The sequence below is a fragment of the Echinops telfairi genome, unplaced genomic scaffold (genome assembly GCF_000313985.2).
Source record: "Echinops telfairi isolate 266 unplaced genomic scaffold, ASM31398v2 ScPeMD7_15;HRSCAF=58, whole genome shotgun sequence".
NCBI lineage: Eukaryota > Metazoa > Chordata > Mammalia > Afrosoricida > Tenrecidae > Echinops > Echinops telfairi.
In genome coordinates, this window is record NW_022103912.1 from 3,985,516 (window position 1) to 4,009,240 (window position 23,725).

Genomic DNA, 23,725 nt, shown 5'->3' on the forward strand with positions numbered 1-23,725 from the left:
GAAAAATCGGACTGAGGTCAGTCAGCTCATCCATGGGCCATACAAGATTCAAACTCAACTCTCCCGAGAGCCCTGCTAACACAGTGAGTGTCCACTGGGAACCCCAACTCCGATCATGAGTCTTCTAGAAGCCCCAACACTTTGGGGCAAAGCTAAGAGGTCAAATTCATCGGGGAGATACCCTTTCTCCTCCTCAGGTCGACTTCTGTGTTCCCTCAACTTCATCTCTAGGTCAAGGTAGCCAAAGGAAGAAGCTGGAGTGCCTATGCTATTTGAAAGATATGAAAATATGGGAATAAGAATGGAAAATTAAATTATTGCTAGAGAGAAGCAAAAAATATTTCTAGAGCTGTTACTATTGCACAACTCTGACACTTCAGAACAATTAGGAGAATCTTCATTTTCAGTTTAGTTGGCTGTGAACCATTCCATACTGAAATGAGGGGGGGTTGTAATGAAAATAGACTCAGAGAAGTTGGGGGCAATGGATCTTCAGTGTAAGCTGTAAGACCTTCAGTGGAACAAGAATCTGTTGCCGCCAAGTTGATTCCTGCTCAGAGAGAGCCTACAAGACAGAGAAGGGCCTCCCTACATTCCCAAGCCTATGACGTGACTGACATGGCTTTCCCACGGGAGCAGCTGGTGGCTGGGTTCAGCCCCACAATCTTCTGGCTAGCGGCTGAGTACCGCACCACAGCACCACCAGGGACATCAGTGGCGACGGTAATCGCATCCGTGATAATAAACGAATGGCCCATCTTTGCCATTTTTAAAGTCTTCCATGTATCTTTTTCAGAAATTAGCCAGACTGGAATTTCCATTCTTTGATTTCCTAGCTTATGATTTGGGAGAACAGATTAGTACTTCTGAACTTCAGAATCCACGTTATAGATTGAACGATGTCCCCCAAATGTGTATTGTCGTTCGACCAGGGTGAGCTTCTAGGACAGAATTCTCGTACCTGTAAATCGAGTCACTCCTGTAAGTGTCAGTCACAGTGACTCAGACACATGGGGAACTTCTCCATAGGATTGCCCGGGCGTTATGGATCTGTCTGCCTCATCTTTGCCTACGAACGGGGTTGTGAGTTCTGACCGCGGTAACACCCAGGCGAGTGGGAGCTGACTCAATGGCAACCGGTGCTTTGGTTTTGGTGTCTATAAACATGACCTTGTTTGGACATAGAGGTTTTATTTTGTTACATGCATGTAGCGGGAGTCCAAAACCGATTTACATCTAAGCTATTGAAAAACGAAACAAACCAGAATAGACTCGGAGACATGGTGAGTGGAGGAGAAAAAGACAAATGAAGGAAACCGATACATCTTCAAGTCCAGGAACACCAAAGACGGCTGGCAGCGACAAGAAGCCGAAGTAGACTAACAAGTACCTTCCCCTAGAGCCAGACCCGACAACCAAACTTCTCATCTGAACTTTGAGAAAAGTGAGTTCTAATCTTTAAAGCAACCACCCAAATATTGTATTTATTTTACGGCACGGCTAGATAACTAAGACCCTTATTTTACAACACGACTAGGTAACTAAGACCCTCAGTTTTCTCATTCATTAAAAAAAGCGCACTATATGTTGTCTCACATTGCTAACTTTAAGAATGACCACTGGCATGGAACACAAACACATAGTGAGCACTCAGCGGAAGCCGCTTTGACTGATGCAGTCATGAAAAAAGTGCATAGCTGGGTATGAGCTGTAGGGAGGGGGTTAAAAAGAGTGCGTCACTTCCATAACTCTGATTCCTTGATTGTCAATCTCTTTTTCTCTTAAAGAGGGGGCAGGGGAGAGCAAGGAGGGGCGTTTTCAGGGTAACAAGACTAATCAGGATTTCACCATCAAAGCAAATATATCCAATTAACAGCGATTAAAGAAGCATTTTCTGGCACTGTGCACAGTGAAGGCCATTCTATCTAGTGGAAATTAATCTTAATTATTGGTACCTGCATACATACGTGCAAAGGGAAGCAACTCACATTAATCTATATTAGACTTAATAGCAGTCCGTGTATTATCTATTCTGAGTCAAGATTGACTGCTGGCCCCTGCATAGATATCTGCAGTGCTAACTCAAGTAATTACAGTGCAGTGGGTTCAAAGACACAATTTGTTACCTATATAATAAATCAGCTGCTAGAAGTTTTCTATAATTAAAAACCAAGAGGAAAAAAATAGAACTGTATAGGCAAATGTCATTTTCTTCTAAGAAAAATTAGGAAAACGGAAAGTGTGTCTTCTTGCAGCCATTTCTGAAAGGAGACTGAAATAACCATCTCTGATGGGTGCCGAAACAAAGAGATAAATGTGTGAAGCCTTCTCAGAACTAGGAAAAAGAATATTCATAGAAGCTCAAGTTTAGATTTCTAGGACACTTTGACTTCAATTGCAGGAAGAGCAATAAGACAATCTGGGGTAGATGATTTATATCAACTGGAACTTTCAATTGTGTGGGTCAAGGTGGAAGGCCAAATTAATTCTGTTAAATTCCAATTAAGTAGAGGCCCTTCCTTACCCACAAAAAATGGGAAATGAAGACGGGGTTCACTTCTCTACTGTCCACACCCTTCATAGAAAGGCAACATGAATGCTTTGAATAAATCTATTTTCAGATATTTCCCCATAACCCAAAGCTCTTTCACCCTTGCCGTTTCCAAAAACTAAGGCCTTCCCTCCATCTCAACCACTTTGGCTAATTAATTAATTAGACTTTGGCTAATTAATTAATTAGAGCTTTATATAATTGCCTAAAATCAGTGGGACACAACATGACCTCTAATGCCATCTTGTCCAACTTCCCTCTCCAGTGGGGTGTGGTGTGCCCACCATCATTGAAATGGGGATGGCGAGGCAACCCAGGTAATGCATGAACCTCCTTTGCTGGGTGCTAACAAGCAGGCACCCCACCGTCACATTCTGTGAGGAGTCTGAATTGGGTTTACCCCAGTTCTTTGCTTCACACCCTGAAAGAATTCACGCAGCAGAAACACCTTTGTAATCCAACTGAGCTTTTATGAAGGAAAGGGTATGTTTCAGGTTTTAAGGTCTCAAAGGGATCCACGCTATTTCTGGGAAGCGTGCAGGGTCTTATGAAAGGAAGCCACACTTGCTTCCCAAATGGGCATGAAAAACCTCGTGGAAAAATACAGGGGTACAAACCCCCCACGTGTGGAACTGAGGAATCCCCAGAGGCTAAAAAGCCAAGCGTGCAAAGGCAGGTAGGCAACTAATCGGCTCAGAGCGGGCAAGCAGGCATGTGGGTGCCCACACATGGGACCCCCACCCTCTGCCTGCAGCTGAACAAAAGCGACTTACCTTCAAGAGTAAACGGAAACCAAACCGGCTGCTGGGATGGATGAGGTGGGAGAAGGGTGGGGATACTTAACACCTTTGGCTGGGGAGGCATGATTGAAAGTATTGGCCGATCTGATTGGCTGCATTTAAATACACCTAGGTGATGTCATGGTCCCAGGTGGAGGCTAGGTTTTAAATTTCACTTGTACTCGGGGGCCCTAGTCTGTGCATGCTCAGTTTGGGTCTTTTCATGGGTGTCCCATTCGTGCCTGATTTCTTTCCAACCCCTCTATGTGGGCCTTTGCAGGCATGGGAGAGACAACCCACTTTGTCTCTAATCTAACAACCAATTCCAAATTGGGAAGACAATTTATACTGAATATTACAATCAGGGTACAAACTCACCCAGGGGCAGTTTTCCAAGACCAGCCACTCACCGTCTGTTTTCCAGGCATCCAACTCACCCCCAAGGCAGTCTTTCCTGAACTCCTGCTTCATTCCAGCTGAACTTTGAATCCTCCTCTGGGTACCTCTTGAGTCTGCCTTCTGTCAATCTACTCAAGTACTTCACAACCTCCCAACAACCATGTCAGCTGTTATTCAGGTTGTGCACATAAAAACATACAAAGTGAATGGGGCGTCTTGGAAAAATGCGACTCAGTGGCCTGAACAACCCTCTTAACACCCCAACAGTTCACATCTAACCTGAATCTTGGCCCTGCCCTTTGCTTCCTCTACTTCCCCATTCACAGCTCTCAGGTACTACCATGCTCTCAGCCTCTAGGACTCTGTCTTAAGCCCAAACCCTTCCTTCCCAACCCCACAACACCTTATTGTAGATATTCTGTACCAGGTTCTGACTTCCATGCTATCCTCCAGTTTTCATCAATTCCTCCTACCAGTTAGAAAAAGATCAGGGCCTCAATCCTTGAGTTTGCAAAGTAAACGAATTCACATGAAAAGTTCAATATTACTGTAAATAAAATGACTCTATATAGCATTCATGCAATATCATCTTGGTGGAAGAATACAGGGTTTAAGCAAGAGCATTCAAATCCTGGTCCTACCATTTTGAGCTGTGTGACCTCTAGAAATGTACTTAACCTCTCTGAACCTTATTTCTACAATAACATAAGTAAGAATGATTAACAATTTTTTTCAATTTTGTATTGTTGTTGAAACTATGGTGAACAATTCAACAATGGTTAACAATAATTTTCCCAAATGTTTATTGCCGTTGAGAATATCTATAGCAAAAACATAAGCTAATTCAATAGTTTCAATATGTACAATTTAGTGACACTGATCGCATTCTTCCCCATCTGCTTTTTCTGAGATGTTCCACCCTCGCTGACATAGGCTCACTACCTCCTACCCTTTGGAGTTGCTGCGGTCAACCTGATCCCATATAGAAATGGTTTAAAAGAGCATAATGAGGCAGATTTTCTTTTTTCACTAGTTAAGCTAAACTGTTCATTTGATTTAAAGGAGTCTTCAGAATACTTTCGTTTTAAGGCTTAGAGATCATCTCAGAGCATTCGTTTAAGGGGCTCATTTAACCTCCATGGCTCCAGAAAGTCTGAAGTCCATGTGAAATTGAAATTCGATTCGGCTTTCACCCTCTTTTGATCAGGTTTCTTCTAGGAAATCTTTGACCGAAATGACTGAGTACCATCTCATTCTTATCATCTTACAGCAAAAATGCAATTGTTCAGGGAGACAGTTTGCCACATGTTCCATAGACTTTTCCTATTCCTGACTTGCCTTCTTTCTCTGTTGCTCCAGGTGAGGAAAGACTAATTTGTGTGCCTTATATAGTTACTTGCAAGCTTTTAATATCCCGTGAATTACAAACAAATGGGTGATTTAAAAAAAAGAGTACTAAACAAAATATTAGGTACATTAATAATGATGTCTCAAGAAACTCTGACCCTAGATATCCGAACCAAGGAAGCAAAACTCACGAGATGTTTATACAAGAGCAGCTTCCAAAGCCACTCTTGGTTGTTGTTATTGTTGTAACCGTAACACATCATTTGTCAATTCAACCGTTAATAGATACACAGTTTATTGACAGTGAGTCATTACAATCATTGGGTTTGCAATCCTACCGGGTGCATTGTCACTCTGAGATCAAAGGAGTGGGGCTCCCTATGTGAAGAGCACAGGAAAGTGGGTGCACAGCATCCCAGTGGGATGCCGGGATGCTATGTACACAAACCCAGCGTGCACACAACGAACAGATATAAACGTTTCCAAGGAAGGAAGGTGCAAGAAGGAGGTCATAAGCCCCCGTTATCCAAGTGACCACAAGAGAATGAAATGAGCCCCCAAAATGGGAAAGACACTGCTCGCCAGCAGGCTTCCTCCATCATTCGAACCATGGTGCTGTGGGAGGAGACAGCTTGAGATCCTCCACCTGACTAGAGTTCCAATAGTGCTTGTACCTCACATTTAGTTAGCCCTAGGTCCTCATCACTGCTTGGACTCTATGTGACGCACCCTGCTCCCATTCTAGAAACTGGAGAAACATGATCCTTCCTCCCTGGTCTCCTTGCCTTCCCAGTAACCAGAAGCATACTCCCCTTTCATCCCTCCTCAAATCTGCACCATCAGATCTGTGACCATAGACCTGGAACTTCGCTTCCCTCACCCACACAGTCTTGCCCACCTGGAGATAATTGGTGTGAACACCCAGACCTGAAACTGATAAGTGAGACTCCATCTCTGGTGCCGGTGCCCCACCCTCCCACTGACCAGTAGTGTGAGTTCCTGTGCCACCCACCCCAGACACCTTTGACCCCAACCACTCAGCAAAGAGCGGTGCATGCAAAGAACAGCCAACCAGCAGCTAGCAAAGTGGATCCATGCACTCCTGACACAGTGACTGAGTAATCAGTCAGACGTATCACCTCATCAGCAACACCAGTCACTTCCTTGCAGTCACCGTCTACACTTTTGCAAAACAACACGCAAGAGTTCTTGGTACTTCCCTCCAAATTCCATCACCTGCAACATCCCATGTCCCACACTCAAACAGCTCCTATATTGCACTAAAATCCCTTGCTACCTGGCCACATACTTATATGTAAATGTGTGCGTGAGTGGGCCCACCATGAAATTTGGGTAGTGTGGTAGTCACCTAATCTGGTGTCAATTTAAGGATTAAGAGCGTAGGGGTGGAGTCTACGCCGTCAATCTGGAGACAGCCAATGAGACTTCTGTGGTCATAGCCTTCTCCTGAGAATTCTGGGAAATCTGGTACTTCCACCTCGGAGGCGGAAGACACTTCTCTCTCTCTGCCACTCCCTGGGAGACATTGCAGAAGACTAGTCACATGGGTGTAACCAGACATCAGAAGTCAGAGAAGCCACAGAGAGACTCCTGCCAGCACTAAGATGCTTACAACGCCACTGGATCCAAAATTTTCTACCCACTGGCCTGTGATCTTCTGCATTCGGCGTCATTGCATGTGTTTCGTGAGTTGAAGAGGACTTTATAGATTGATATTGTAAATATGGGCTAATATCAGACTTATGGAGTTGATCTGGACTGGACTGAGATGTTTTCTCAGTGTTCAATTGCTCTTGTATGTAAACCTCTCCCTTATACACACATGTGTGTCCATGGATTTGTTTCTCTAGTCTACCCAGACTAACACAGGTAGCAATCCCTAAGAGGTACTATAAAGAAGTTCTGACCTGACTTCCATGCAATGCACTAAGTGTTAGTATGAATCCAGCCCCACCCAATATTTTTCACCCAATGTCAGAGGAAGACCTGTTCTCCCACCTCCACTGAATTCAGGAAACAAAGGCATACAAGCTTAACTACAGAATACTCACATGAGGATAGGCCCATCATCCCAACTCGTGAGAGGAAAGCATGCCCAGCCAACAGACACTACCAAATGCACACAGAGACCAGACCCACAAAAGAACAAAAATTAAAATAAGAAAAAGAAAGACACTATAAAGAAAAAAGAAGAAACAAATATCTAGGTACAGCAAAACAAAGCAAACACATCAATGCAAAACTAATGTCAATACAACAAAGTAATTGATTTATACCTTCGTGCCCCAGAGACAGCAGACAATAGTAAATCATATGAAGAAATAGGATCAGGGTGCAAAGTAAAATAGCAGAAAATCTTCCTAAGGAAGAGGCAGTAGTAGAAATATCTGTTAAAGAATTCAAAAGATATATATATATGACCTTCAAAATAGATCAAGTAAAACACAGATAAAATCCTCCAAGAATTTAAGAAAACACTACCTTAAAGAAATGCATGACAAAATAAGTATACAATTATAACCCACGCAGAAACAAAAATAGCAAGTTAGCAATAACAAAAATAAGATAGCTCAGTGGACAGAGATAGAAGTAGAATTGAATCCATAAATAAAGAAAAGAATAAGCAAAGAAGAGGACAAATTTTTTTATGTGAACTTGTTTGAAGAACAATCAGGAAAAATTGTGAAGAAAAAATATAAAAGCTTAAGAATCACGTGAAACATCCTCTAAAGGAATACTTTATAGGTGATAGGAATTCCAGGAGAGGAGGAAGAAAAGAGGAGAGTTGAAGATTTGGGGGTAAAAAAAAGTTCCTAATATTATGAACGTTGAGAAAGTGTCTATCCAAGAAGCTCAATGAATCTCAGATAAGAAAGACCCCCCCAAAGAGCTACCAATGTATATCATAATCAAACTTCCCAAAAACAAGGAGAAAGAAAGAATTCTGAGAAAGCTTGTGGAAAACAAATATGATCTAACGGGGATACCCCCCGCCCCCAATCTAAGCTCTAATTTCTGAGCAGAAACCATGCAGCCAAGAAGACAATGAAATGACATGTATAAAACTCTGAAAGAAAAGAATTACATTTCTTTCAAATTTGATACTAACAGATTCCCAGGAAAAGAGCAGTCCAATAAATTTGTAAAAGTAAGACCATGCTTACAGGAAGCATTAAAGAGAACCTTTCTGGCACAGAAGCAATGATATCACACAACAAACTGAGATTATGGCCCATGACAATGTCGCCCATATACCAACCCTGATAAAGAATTTTCAAAAGCTGCAAAACTAAAATATGGATCAAGATGTGTCAATTTGCACGTGGTAATGACTTCAAAATAAAAAGGAAAAATCAATTTTATCATTACAGAAATTCCACAGCGCGAGGAAGTCAAGGCAGATCAAGATGTACGAGATTGTCTTAAAATTAGAACGATAAAGGTAAACTTCAGAGTCAATATTAAGAAAATCAATAGATTTACTCATCAAAATAAAGCAGAAAAAATAAGTGGTTATAAAATCTTGATAAAATCAAGAGTATGAAAAGAATCAATAAGGAAACAGTACTCAGCCCATAAATGATTATCACCACAAAAACATAACAAAATGTCTTTAGTAAGTATATACTAATCAATAATCCCATTGATGAACTTTATTGCCAAGATAGTTTATTTGCTACCTGCCCCCCCAAAAATAATTACGCTGAATGTAGATGACTGAAATGCACCAGTCAAGAGAAGAGAGTGATAGAATAGATTTTTTAAATGACTCATCAATATTTTGCCTCCAAGAGACACACTAGTCAAAGGCACAACTAGATTAAGAGTCACTGGATGTAAAAAATATATATTTCCAGAAAAAGTACCCAAAAGAAAAAGCAAGAATGGCAAAAACAGTCCCTGATGAATAGAGTTTAAGTCAAAATCATGTATAAGAGACAAGGCATTATATTATATTTAAAGAGTGTTTCACAAAGAAGACATAAACCTAATTATACACATCCAATGGCAGAATTCTAAAATACATGAACCCTGACAGTACTTAAAAGATAAATAAAACTAGAACTCAGCCCCTGACTCACAGCGACCCTATAGGACAGAGTAGAACTGCCTGTTTGGGTTTCTGAAACGAAATCTTTACAGAAGTAGGAACAGGAGGTAGTTTCTGAATGCTGACCTTGCAGTTATCCGCACATAACATCACTGACTACATTACCAAGACTCCTGAAAAAAGAAATATGTCTACAATAATAGTAAGAGACTATGATGGACCAACCAACTGGAAAGGTACTCAGCAAAGATACAGAAGGTTAACACAATCAGCCAACTCATCCTAATAGACGTAGCATGCAGCCCAACCACAGAACAATATACATTCTTCTCCAAAACACATGGATCATTCTCTAGGATATGTAATCCATATTTTAGGGGAAAAGTCCTACGTTTTTTAAGACATCAAAATAACGCAGAGCATCTTCTCTGATCATATGCTATAAAGCTAGAAACCAATAACAGAATGTTATCAAATCTAGCACCCTTTTCTGATTAAAAAAAAAAATTCTGAGCAAAGTAGGGATAGATGAAAAATTCCTCAAAGAAATAAGTAAGGGCACATATGCAAAACCAATAACTAATAACAGAGCCAGAAAGAAAGAATAAGAGCTTTCCCTGTGAGATGAGAAACAGAAGTCCGTCTCTCCTTCCATCAGCATTTTTGCTTCATTTGCTGCAAGGCAGTTTTGTTTGGTCTTACGTTGCTTTGTTGTGAGGTCCATGGTGTATTTATCATCCTGTGCCAGCACCACAATACAAGTGTATCAATTCCTTATTCATTGTTCAGCCTTCACCTGAATATGAGGGGACTGAGCATACCATGACTGGGGTCAGGTGTCCTTAAAGGGACATCTTTACAATTATCGTTTTCATCATACTTGCAAGATTAAGTATGTCATTGGATGGTGTGACTGCTGATTCCATGGGTGTCCATTGCGGATCCAAGTGTCAGCATGCATGTGCATAATGTGCTACAAATAAATCCACATGTGTAACATAAGGGCACAGTTATGAAAATCCCTGTGGTTTTTGCTAGGTACCAGCCAATCATTTCTGACTCACAGGAACCCTATATGTACAGCAAAAGGAGACACTGCCTGGTTCTGCCCCATCCTCAGGATGATTATCTCTGAGCCCGTTGTTGCAGCTACTGTGTCCGCATTGTTGAGCGTCTTTCCCTTTCCATTGATCCTCTACTTTACTACACATGATCCTTTTCCAGGGACTGGTCTCTCCTGGCAATATGTTTATTGTGATAAAATACAAATAACAACGTGTTTGCCACTTGAACAAGTACAGCTGTATAATTCAGTCATCCTTATTGCATTCACCATGTCATGCAATTATCACCATTATCCATTTCCAAAAAAGAAAATGAACTTCTTGTTAGGGCAGTTTTAGGTCTACAGGAAAACTATGCAGAAAATACAAAAATTCCCACCCTCACCCCCGCAACTGCACATTATTTTTCCTGTTAACATCATGAATTCCTGTGGTACATTTGTTATAAATAATTAATGATGCTGCTACATTATTATTATTATTAACAAAAGTTCATCATTTACATTTAGAGTCACTCTTTATGTTGTATAGTCCCATAAGCTTTGACAAATTCATGATGTCTTGTATCTACTAATACAATTTCATAAAGAATATTTTCACTGCTATAAAATTTCGCCTGTGAGCAGGAGAGTGGTACATGTGATCACCTTTGTACTGTAGAAAGCAGAAGAGGTTGGAGCAGGATAGGAGATGGAGACGAGCAGAAATTATCAAGAGCATAGGGAAGCAGCGAAATATTTAGAAGATAATACTTAACAGCATTTCATGAAAGATTGCAATAAAGGTGAGGAAAAAGTCAACCTTGTTTTCCGGATATCTGGCTTAGTCAGCCAGGTCAAGGGTTGTTTAGGAAGCATTAGCTGACAGGAGACTTTGAGGGAAGATGTTGAATTTAGCCATGGGTTTGTCAAGATTGGGGTTGCTGGGAGATATTCAGATGGAATTGCACATGAGCAGATGGATATGTGTACACCAAATAAGGAACGTTTTGGACTGGAGTCAGAGCCACAATGGACAGTAGGTGACGTTTCTAGGGAGTAGATACAGAGACAAGAGAAGAGGCAACTTAGTGCACCCTAAGAGGTGGGCGGGCTAAAGGGAATCCACACAAGAGACTGTAAGTCAGATGGCCTGGTGGGAAGACAACCCACAGAACGAAGTGGCATGAACCTCAGGCAAAGGAAAGCTGTCACAGTGCAGAGGGGCATAAAATGAGCTCAGCCTTGAGCAGTATTTATTTTATGGACCACAGTGGAAATCTTGGTGACGACGGCACATTCCAGTGGCACGGCAAGACGTGACAAGGATGTCAAGTTTGCCAGATTGCCACAGTTGAGGGAGCAAGTGGGAGGTGAAGAGAAGATAGCAACACACACAACACTTACCAACAATTGACTAATAAAGTTAGGGTGAAGAATTAGGAAGTAGCTGGAACAGGATGACTATAAGGACGACTTTTGAATGTTTTGTGTTGTTTTGTAAGATGAGCATATTCTAATAATCCTATGAAGAAGTCAATAAAAGAAAAGCATATACAAGAAGAAAGAAGCTGTGATGAAGGAAAAGCTCAAATGCCCCGGACATTTCACTGGAACAAGAATGAAAGGAAATACTTTAAAATCTTTATGGCTCATCTAACAGCGTAGTCTCTAGGTTTATTGCTTAAACACACATTTTTAAAGTGAGGAAGTTGCTTCTTGCCAGAATTTGCTAAGGAGCTCACATTATCAGGACTCAGAATTAGCTCTGCAATTTGCTTCATCTTTGCCTTATGGTTACAAGATGGTTGCAGCTGCACCAGGCTTCACACCCTTACTCCACCAACTCCAATTCCAGAAGCTTACTGGTACAGGGCGAAGTCCCTCCTCATACTCTGCTCTCGTAGAAGGGAAAAAAATTCCAGAAGCCTTCCAACAAACGTCTCGATCTTTCACATATCTAATAGTTGGAATAACAGGCATCCCTATACAGAAGCTGGGCTCACTTCCCTAAGATGAAATTCTCCAAACAACCCAACCAAATTGGAGTTCTACTGGCAAAGAAGACCAGCTTTTAGATGGAAACATCAGTGTCTGTCTCAAAGGCACAGATGAAGAAAAGTGGGCTTAAGAGCAGAAACGTATGATTTCTCATCACATCCCTAGTATCTCTGTAAATTTGACTTCAAAGAATAAGAAAGAGGTGGTGGCACGTGTGGCTTGACCCAGTGAAGAAGATCTTAAATATCCTTTGTGAAAACAGGAGAAGGAGAAGCAGTAAACTGGGGAAATACCTACAACTTCTAACAGTTTCTCAATACCAAGACTTCTTGGAGAAGAAAGGTTAGACTAAAGAAAGAGCTGATGAGTGATGGTGCTATGCCAAGTGATCTTGTACACCATGGTTTCCCAACCCTGGCACTACTGGCATAAAGAGTAATTCTTTGTCATGAGGGACGGGGGAGCGGGGAGGGAGGAGAAAAAAATGAGGAGCTGATGCCAGGGGCGTAAGTGGAGAGTAAATACTTTGAGAATGATGAGGGCAATGAATGTACAAATGTGCTTTATGCAATTGATGTATGTATGCATGGTTATAAGAGTTGTATGGGCCCCTAATAAAACAATGAAAAACAACTACAAAAATAGCTTATACTTTTTAACTGTAGAGTTGATAAAAATCTTAGAAAACGTCAATTAAAGGAAAAATGTAATTATTCTTTAATCCAATACTAAAAAAAAAAAAAAGAGTACTTCTTTGTTGTGGAACTGACCTGTGTGCTGTAGAGTGTTTAGCAATATTCCTGGCTTCTACCCCTCAGCTGCAGCCAGCAAGATCTCCCCAGAACAAACAAACAAACAACTCATTTCCATTAAGTCAATTCCCATTCATGGGTCCCTCTGTGCTACAGAGAAGACCGTGTTCTTGACCGTGATCGACAGAAACAGGACTTTCTTCTGAGGCTCTGCTGTGTGGTTAGTAGTAAATTGCAACCTGTGGGTCAGAAGTCAAGTGTTAACTATTTGCTTCATCTAAGGACCTCCAGGTGTCGCCAGATGTTCCCCGGGAAGCAAAATTAACCACTTTCAGGGATGAGATTAAATGCCTACAGGCACATAACCAGAATTCAAAAAACTCTGCCAGAGACCACATTCTTCCCTCTGTCCCTGAAGGCCACGTCCAAAAATACATCACTAATATGTCCTCCAAAGGGGACTCAGACCCTAGTCTCAGGAGCCTCCTAAAAACACCCTCTTCCTGAAGTGTTTTCCTTGGGGTTCTACATCCCACCACATCCTTCAGAGAGGAAATTTTTTAAAATTCTAGAATGAATTAACTCATAAAGATTAAATATTTATAAGAGCTCTACATATTACTTTCCTGAAAGATAATCAATTCCATTTTGTAAAAAGCAAAAATTGGATGGGTGGGGAGGAGCACTAGAATTGATTGTGGTGATGTGCATCAAACTTTTTAACAGCAAATTAACTTTGGAAGTGTAAGATATGTGAATTTTCTATCAAGAAAACTACTAAGAGAAAAGCCAAGGAACCAAACTTAACCTATGGTTACCATGGGTGAAGGAGGAAGAGTTTTTGCTTTGGGGGGCACTGGTTTTATGTCATTGCTGTTTTATGGAATAACTGGGAAAAGATATCAATAATGGTTGCACAACAAGAAGAGTATAATCAATGGCCTTCTATTATACATGTAGAAGTTGAATTGGAGAATGTTTTGTTTTGTATATTTTTGCCACAATTAAAATAATAATAATAACACTAATAACAATGAGTACAAGGAAGAAGAAAATGGGCTAAAATTAATTGTGGTGATAATTGTACAACTCTTCTTGATATGACTGAACTATTGAATTGTATGAAGTGCTAATAAAACTGTTTTTAAAAAAAAGGTTTCCCAATAACATGGAAGAAGAAAGCACAATCTTTTGATGCAGAATGAGCTTTTGATGGTCTCTTTAAATGAAAACTGCTATACGTCTGGGAAGTAGGAAGGTCTCCTTGTAATAACAATACCATTCCTTGATCCACGATGCTCCAAGCAGGACCTTAAAATCTACATTTTATACAAGTGTACACAACCACACATGATGTTTAGAAAACGCACACATATACTTCCTGACTCACCTCGCTAGTGAAGATGGAACGCAGTGGCTGATGTCTACTCTGCCCAGCAGAGACTCACCCGGCAGCAATTCAGGGCAGAAAGCTGAAGATACTCGATCCAGGGAGGAGTGCAGGGGGAATCCAGCAAGGTAGAGTGTAATCCCACAAGTTTTGAATCAGCCATATGCACTAGATAGCTCCACATCATGGCCTCGCTCCTTACTCCAAGAGGCTGAATGAAGACAAATGGCAGGTGTCCCTCTGTACCAGAGAGGCCATTCACTCTCCACATTAAATGCTGGACACTGGAAAATCTACTGGCACTTAAGCATGCATACTTCACATTCAGTGTGCAGCCCAACCCAGTAAGGTTATAGGTTTAGTTCCCAGGCTATTTAAATACCCATACTCTGATAAATAGCCATAGGTTGCATCTTCATGCAATATAAGGGTTTTCCTGTCCCACTGGATGCATGTGCATTTAATGACAATGGGTCAGAGCTGACTCATAATGACTTCTTATGTGCTGAGTAGCGCTGCTTCATAGGGGTTTCAATAGCTATGGCCTTTCAGAAATGCTTGCCAAGCTTTACTTTCCAAGTACCTGTGGGTGGCTTTGAGCCACCAACCTTTCAGGTAGTTTTCTAGGGTTTGACCATTTGTACCCTCCAGTGAGACCCTTCATCCCATTGCAAAGTTGTTTAATAGTTGCTGCTTAACGGGGCCCATGACTCATGGAGATCCATTGCACCATGGAATGAAACGGCCTAGTTTAACGCCACCCCCATGAATAGTTGCAGACGGGACCATTGTGATCTATAGGATTTTCATTGGCTGATTTTCAGAAGTAGTTCATGAAGATGGTTCTTCCTATTACAGATTAAACCTTTCCACAAGGAATGCATCATTAGTGTGTATGGGTAGTCAGGGAGGAAGAAGGTACGTGTGAATAGTACCTTTTTCTGACTAGGTTAGACAGTGTATTATAGCCACAAAATAGAAAAGATCTAACATTTGTGGAGCCTCTAGCTCATGCCAGCTTGCCCAGTGCCATCTCACTAATGCTCCCTGGGTGTTATCTGCAGTTTGCGAATGAGGAAACTGAGAGAGGTTGAGTAATTTGTTGGGTTTAGACACCCAATGAGTCAAGGTTCACTTGGGTCTGGCAACAGCAAAGTGAGAACCCTGTGCTACACCATAGCAGGACAGAAGAGTGTTGCAAGAAGTCTCCGGGCCTTGTCCAAGTGCTTACCCACCTCCCTCGATTACTGTTAAAATCTGCTGTTTTTGCATTACACATAAATGGAATCATATAATATCTATCCATTGGTATCTGCCTTTTTCAAAAAATAATTGGTGAGAATCCTCCATGCTGTGAATAACACAACGTGTTCATTCCCCTGATTACATGGGGTTCTATTACATGGCTATATTACAATTTATTTCTCCTTTCTACTGTTGGATATTGAGTTGGTCCATTTAGGAATAGAATAGATAAGTCTGCCGCAAGCTTTCTGGCATTTCTTGTGAAGTTATATGTTTCTGCAAGAGTCTCTGTGAGGCACCAACCGTTCGATAATTGATTACCAACTAAAAGACTGGCAGTTTGAATCCACAAGAGGCAGCCTGGAAGACAGGGCCCACATCTGCTTTCTAAAGGTCACAGCTTTGAAAACCCAATGGAACGCAGTTCTGCTCTGAGTGCATGGGGTTGGTATGAATCAGACTTGATTTGACATCAACAGACAACAAAGTTGCTGAATCGAAGGATATGTGCTTGTTCACTGTTAGTAGATAATGCCAGTTTTTCAAAGGGTTGCACTAATTATTATTCCCCCCAACAGTATATAAAATTCCCATTTGCTCCACATCCTTCAAGAATTTGGTAGTTTGAGTTTATTTTTAAAATTTTAGCCACCCTGTGATGAGTTGTATGAGCCCCTAATAAAATGATTGCTAAAAAAAAAATTTAGCCATCCTAATGAAAGTTATATCATCTTACGCTTTTTATTTCTCTGGCAACTAATGAAATTTGGCCCTTTTTCATATATAAGAGAGCTTCAAAAGGTTCATGGGAAAATGGAATTTGTTCCCAAACTTTCTGAAGTCCTTTGATATATTTATTGGCTATTTGAGTCATTCTCTATTGTTCAAGGGTTGTCTATTTTTGTATATCAGTTTGTAGAAATTATTTTTAGAGTCTGTACAAAATTTCTTTTTCACTGTATGTATCGTTACCGGTGGTGTAGTGGTTTTGCATTGAGCAACGATCTGCGTGGTCAGAGCAGCTCCGCAGGAGAAAGACTGGGCTTTCGACTCTGTAAACAGTTAGAGTCTCAGACACCCACAGGGATCACTGAGTCAGCATGGACTCCATGACAGTGAGTTTGCTCTGTCTTGTTAACACAGTTTCATACTGGGATATTCTCACTCTCTCTTGGTGTCTGTTAGTTCTTAGAAATTAATGATTTTCTGTTGTCAGAAAAGTGGGTGAAAGGAGACGTCGGACAGTGCAAGATATGACAAAATAATGATTTATAAATTATCAAGGGTTCTTGAGTGAGGGGGAAGCCGGAAGGGAGGGGGAAAAATGAGGAGTTGATGCCAAGGGCTTAAGTGGAGAGCAAATGTTTTGAGAATGATGAGGGCAACGAATGCACAAATGTGCTTTACACAATTGATGTATGTATGGATTGTGATAAGAGTTGTATGAGCCCCCAATAAAATGATTTTTTTTAAAAGAAAATGATTTTAATGAAGTACAATTTATCAAATGTTTTCTTTATGACTTTGAATCTTATTTAAAAATAATATCCCCACACAAAATTATATTCTTCTATGTTACCTTCTGGAAGGTTAGCATTTAGATTTATTATATGCATGAAAATAGTTTTCATATATAATGTAAATAGGAGTTCATCGTTTTTTTCTAAAAGCAGACATCTAATTACCCTATAACCATTTAACCATATAACTACACAGACATGGCACTGCTGCCACACGTTAAGTGACCATATATGTCTAGATTGTTGTCAGGGTTGACTCACAGTGACCACAAACACAACGCTGTCAGGCCCTGTGCCATCTCTACAGTTGTACCTATGCTTGAGCCCATTGTTGTAGCCACTCTGTTCATTCATCTCCTGGAAGACCTTCAGCTTTTTTGCTGCCTCTCTACTTTACTCCGCATGAGGTCCTTCTCCAGGGACTGGTGTCTCCTGAGAACATGTCCAAAGTATGTAAGTTGAAGTCTCACCATCCTTGCCTCCATGGAGCACACTGACCTGACTTCTTCCAAGACAAATCATCCTTTTAGCAATCCATCACCTCCAACACCACAATCCAAATGCATTAATTCTTCCTGTCTTCCTTAATCAATGTCCAACTTTCACATGCATATGAGGCTACTGAAAGTACCATGGCTTGGGTGTGGTGCCCTTTGGTCCTCAAAGTAACATCTTTGCTTTTCAATACTCTAAGGGAGTCTTGTGCAGCCGATTTACCTAATGCAACACTTGACTGCTGTTTACATGAGCACCGATTCTGGATCCAAGCAAGAAGAAATCCTTGACGATGTCAGTCTTTTCTCTGTTTATCAGGATGTTACTCATTTGTCCAGTTGTGGGGATTTGGATCTTCTGTACATTGCGTTATAATGCATACTGAAGGCAACGACCTTTGGTCTTCATCAGCAACTGTTGTAAGCTCTCGTCACTTTCCGCAAGCAAGGTTGTGCTGCCTGTATGTTGAAGGAAAGCCTCCTTCCAATCTTGATGTCGCATTCTTCGAATAACTCGGCTGCTCAGATTGTTTTCCAGCATATATGTATAGGACTGTCTCTGAATTCTAGATTCTGTTCCATTCGTCTGTCTGCCCCGGCATCATTAACATATAACAATTATAGTTTTATAATAAATTCTCTAGCTTTTTTCTTTTTCCAGAGTGCCAAACTATTTTTAACTCAACAACATGTCATATAAATTTAATGACCAGTTTTTCTACTTCAAAAATCCATGGGATTTTGGATGGAATAGCATTGACTCTATAAGTCTATTGGTACAAAATTAAGTCTTCTGATATATGAGCATTATATATTCTTCTGTTTATTTGGGTCTTATTTAATTTCTCTCAACATATTTCATTGTTTAAGGTATACTCACTCTAACTCACTGCCATTGAGTTATGGCTGACTCCTAGCCCACCCTGTGGGCTTCCAAATCCGTAACTGTTTAGGAGAGTAGAAATCCCAGCCTTTCTCCCAATGAGCTGCTGGCGATTTCCAACTGCCACCAATGCAGAGCGCAGCCCAAAGTGTAAGCACTGCACCGCCAGGGCTCCGTTTAAAGTGTAGAGGTCTTGTTACCTCAGTAGCCCTAGTCCTAAGAATTTGATCACATTAAACTCTTGTAAAATGCACAACCTGAAACTGCTTGGCTTTGTGTACTTTGTGTCCGGTATGCCGAAACACAATTTTCATACTGATATTGTATATAGCAGCCTTGTTTTCATTAAGTGTTTAATTTCCACCCCTTGTCTGTCCGTTTGTCTTACTGTGGTGACTTGTGTGTCGCTGTGATGCTGGAAGCTATGTCACTGGTATTTGAAATGCCTGCAGGGTCCCCGAAAGAGAACACGTTTCACCACAGCTTCCAGACTGAGAACAGACGATGAGGAAGAAATAGGCTGTCCACTTCTGAGAAAGTCGCCATTGAAAATGAGGCATAGCCTCAAAACATTGTCAGAATTCTCATTATGTAACAGTATATACTCAGGATATTTGAAATACATAAGCGTGGTGTGTTTAGGGGAAATAATTAGGGGTTTATTCTTGTTCAGAAATGCATGTATATTTCCCCTTCTTACATTACGGCTAGACACTCACTCTGATGCACTGTAGGCTAGAAATGGATAAGCGGACACACGTGGCTCAAGACCAGACTCAAAGGGGAAACCTTTGATATTTCAGCATTGGTAAATACCCTTTTTCAAGTTATTTATCCCATCAGTACTAATTTGATGAGAGTTTTTCCTAATAAACAAATCTTTCATTTTCATCAGATAATATTTGGATGGCTATCTAGTTACCTTTCATTCTATTGTGTAGTGGCTTACATGGATAGATATTTCTAATGTGAATCTTTCATTCCTACTAAAACCCCATTTGGTGATGATAAGTTCTCTTGACTATATACAACTGGGTTGCATTTTGTAAGGTCCCCTGTATCCATATCAATGAGATTGCCTCTATTTTCCCACTTTTGTTATATACTGGTCAGGTTTTGATGTCAGAATTAGGTGGAAAATACAATGGAAAGTGTCCTCTCTTCTTCCTATTTTCTGGATGGTTATGTGACCGATTGCCGTTCATGAATTTGCATATGACTGGGAAATTCACTGGGGTTAGTGTTTTGATCGTAGAAAGATTTTTATTTGCAGATTCAATTTCCATTATACTAAGACTTTCAGAATTTCTTTACATTCTTTATGTCATAGTTGTATTATGTTAATATTGGTAAGTTGTCTTTTTCAAGAAATTTGCTCATTTCGTTTCTATTTTCAAATGTATTAGCATAATATGATTCATAATATATTTTTATTACTTTCTAATAGCTCTTGGATCTGTAGCAATAGCTCCTTCACTTCTGATATTGGTAATGTGTTTATTTTTTCCTACTAGGGAAAAAAACCTTCGATGTTAGTTATTTTTCTTATTGCACATTTGGTCTCTTTAATTAATTTCATGTATTCTTAATATTGCCTTTTTACAATTCTCCTGTCCTTAAATTTATTTTCCTATTCAACTTCTTAAAATAGATTTTAAGGTAATTGTTTTTTACTTTCCTTACTCTGACAAGTTTGAGACAACTCAATTTTATTACCAATAACTTAAAAACATTTCCTATATTTTATTTCTTCTTTGAATAATGGGTTTAATTTGCAACTACTAGGAAATTTTTTTGGATAGAACCTGTTACCATTAATTTACACATAAATTTTACTATTGCCAGAGATTATCTACTGTACATTGGCTACTAATTGTTTGTAATTTTTGACACTTATATTGTGGATCAGCCTTGTCTATTTTGATGACTATAAGGAATTTTCAAAAAGTCTGTGGAAAAATTGAATAAAAGACCATGAAATTATCTTTTGAATTTGAATTTCATGAGCACTTGCAAAATACTAACAGGCATTCTGAAAACTGAGCCGATGAGCAACTTTAATTTAAAACTGTTGGCAATTCCATGCTTTTACCTTCCTTATGAGACCTTTTACTCTTCTAATTTTGTATAATTATTATGCTTTCTGGTTGTCTAATAAAACCCATATTACAGAAGCTAGTCTGAATTTATCCATGGTGATGGATCCCGAACACCAAGAGTTTTCTAACTCACCCTCTAGAAATATCCTATTTTGATATTAAACTAAAAAAAAAAAAAAGAAACAAAGTCTACAATGATAGGACTTAATACTTATGGTGGTTCAAATAGTTTATAATTCTAGAGGAGCTTTGTTAAAATAGTTTATAACTCTAGAGGAGCCCTTGTGGTGTAGCGGTTAGGAATTGAGCTGCTAAATGCAAGGTCATCACAATAAAAAAATGTGTAGCTAAATAAATAGTCACATAAGTCATGTTAGAACCAACACCCTCACTTACAATAGTCTCTCCATCGTCACATCATTTGCCTGACAAGCCGAAGGACAGATGGGTGAGTGGCCATAAGCGTATCAAACCTCTCACCTACCCTCTTTTACCATACAGCGAACCCTCGTTTATCACGGTTAATCGGTTCTAGACCCTACCGTGATAAATGAAATTCTGCGAAGTAGGATTCCTTATTTGTAAATCAAATATTTTCGTAGTTAGAGCATAGAGGACATGAAAAAACACCCTTTAGTCACCATTACACTCGTATTACCCAATTTATTAAACGAAAAAGGGAAAATACAGTAAAACATTTTGGACGTTACAATTATCATTTCTTATTTATTATATTATTATGGCATCAAGCATGTACAGTATGAGCCAATCAGTGGCAGTAATGACAGAGCATGCGCTGTTACGCAAAAACCGCGATAGAGTGAAGCCGCGGAAGTCGAAGCGCAAAGTGGCGAGGGTTCACTGTATATCCAACTTTAGTCTAATCCTTGTACCTTTTCATATATTTCCTCCATCAGACAGAGAGTTTCTGTGGACAAGGCCATCTCTTTTCTTGTGTTGAAATTTTCATCTAGACAAGAGTTCAAATAACTTCCCTAGGCCAAGAGCTAAAAAAAAAAAATAGTCATAAAGTTATTCACAAAAACACCAGTCTGACACAGAATTGAAACTTGACAAGTTTGTTTTCCTTAGCCAGATGAATCAGTCATCTTTATCAGCATGAGTTAACAACATGCATCCAATAAAGATAAGCCAGCTTAACAGTCAGTGAACAACTTTTTCAAAATAAAAGAAAAATTCAATGAGATTAGCCAAGCAAAGCAAAGAGCAGGGTACTTACTCAATGAAGCATTAAAAAGGTGTTGAAATTGTGTGAACTCAACTCTTACCATTCTCAGTTTGGGCTGTTCTTGGTTCATGAGCATTTTCTCCATAAGGCTTGCTAACTCTCATTGACTCGTTAATCATTCCTTTTTCCTTTGACAATTATATCTTGTATAAATATATACATACACACAAAAGATATACTTGTATATTTTGCATACCTGTATATGTACATAATTGTATTTATGATTATAGTGTATATATAAAATTATAATGTGTATGCAACATTTATATATAATTGTATATATACAAGATATAATTTTATAATGTGTATATTTAGATAGTATTTGAATAAATTTTTTTAAAAATCATACTGCTCATCAGCCACCTATCATCTCTCCAGTGGAATCCTCTTTCTCACTGGTCACAAACAATCATCTTCTCTCTTTCTCCCAAGTCCCATGGACCACCTTTCAGATCTATCCAACAAACCTGACCTTCTTGGCCCTCTGAAGCCAAGCTAACTTCTCATCTTCCTTGACCTGCTTGGTGATGTATTAGAGTCTCGCTTCTCAAGCACTCGATTGATGGAAGGTTGTGAACCACAGTGTGAGCCTAACTCCATTTTGACTCTAGACAGACTTCAGATGCCATGGGCCATGCTTAGCAAATCTGGGGGGGACCAACTATGAGCCTTCAGGAAGAATACGGTTGAAAGTAGATCAGAAGTCCCCAGCAAATCCACGCACAGATGATCGTCCCCTAGGAATAGGGAGCTTATATGTGCAAATCTTTAATGATTTACTGAAAATAGCAGCATGTCATCCAACGTAATGGGGTCCTAGTAATTATGATTCAGGGCTGTATGGTCATGCGTCATAGCCTGCCAGAAGAAGCCAGCTCCTAGCACAATCACTACAGGTTCGGTAGGCGCAATTGTACAGCGATAATAAGTAAATATTATAGTAAAGTTATAGAGAGCATGACAGATAAAAGAGATATATAGAAATAAATGGAGTCAGACACATATTATGGTAGCATGCTCACCTCAGCCCCGCTTGGTGGTCCATGTGGAGGGAGTGAGAGCGATCTTTAATGCTCCCCAAGCTTTTATACTCTCTCGGGACATTGGGGACGTGCAAGCCCCCACCTTACAGGTGAAGACATACGTCACAGGAAAGGGTTGTGCTACAGGTATTACAGTGATGGGAGGGGGTGATCTAGGGACATATGCACTACAGAAGGAGAAGGGATTGGGGGTGTACATGCGGCAAGATAGCCGGCAAGATAGGCGGATCCTAGATTTCTGGTAACAGCTTAACTTGATTTTGGGTCTTCATAGGAACCATTATCAGTTGGGTGTGAACTCCGCCCACAGGAATCAAACTAATGGCCTTTGCCTCCAGCATCAGGGAGCAGGCCCACCCCTGTGGTGGGATGAGACAGCAGTCTGGCAACTGATTGCCTTCAGGTGGGGAATGCCTGAGCATTTGACCTCCCCCCACAATAGCCAAATAAACGTCAATAGAGGGGCCACATCTTACCTCCACTGGCTTTCCGATTGCTACAAGGCAGGGACCAGAGAAGCCTCCATGGCCCAAGCTTCCTTTCCTAGTGTCACACCAACCATTCCTCTCACACCAGTCTAATTCTATGCTGGGTTCAACAATTTGTTGCAATGACCACAGAATTCACAGAAATACCCGTTGCCACAAGTCAGGAGCAGCAAACAGTAAGGATCTAGTGTGAGCCCCTCAGCCAACAGCCAAGGCTCTCCCTGGTTCTCAGGCTCTCTGCTACATGGCATCCAAGGCTATCATCTCTGGATCTCAGCTCATAGTCTCCTGGCCTTTGTCTCCAAGGGCCAGGAAGTCAGCCCAACTGTCACTTTCTCTCACAGCTCCATAGTCGAAGGCCAGATAAGAAG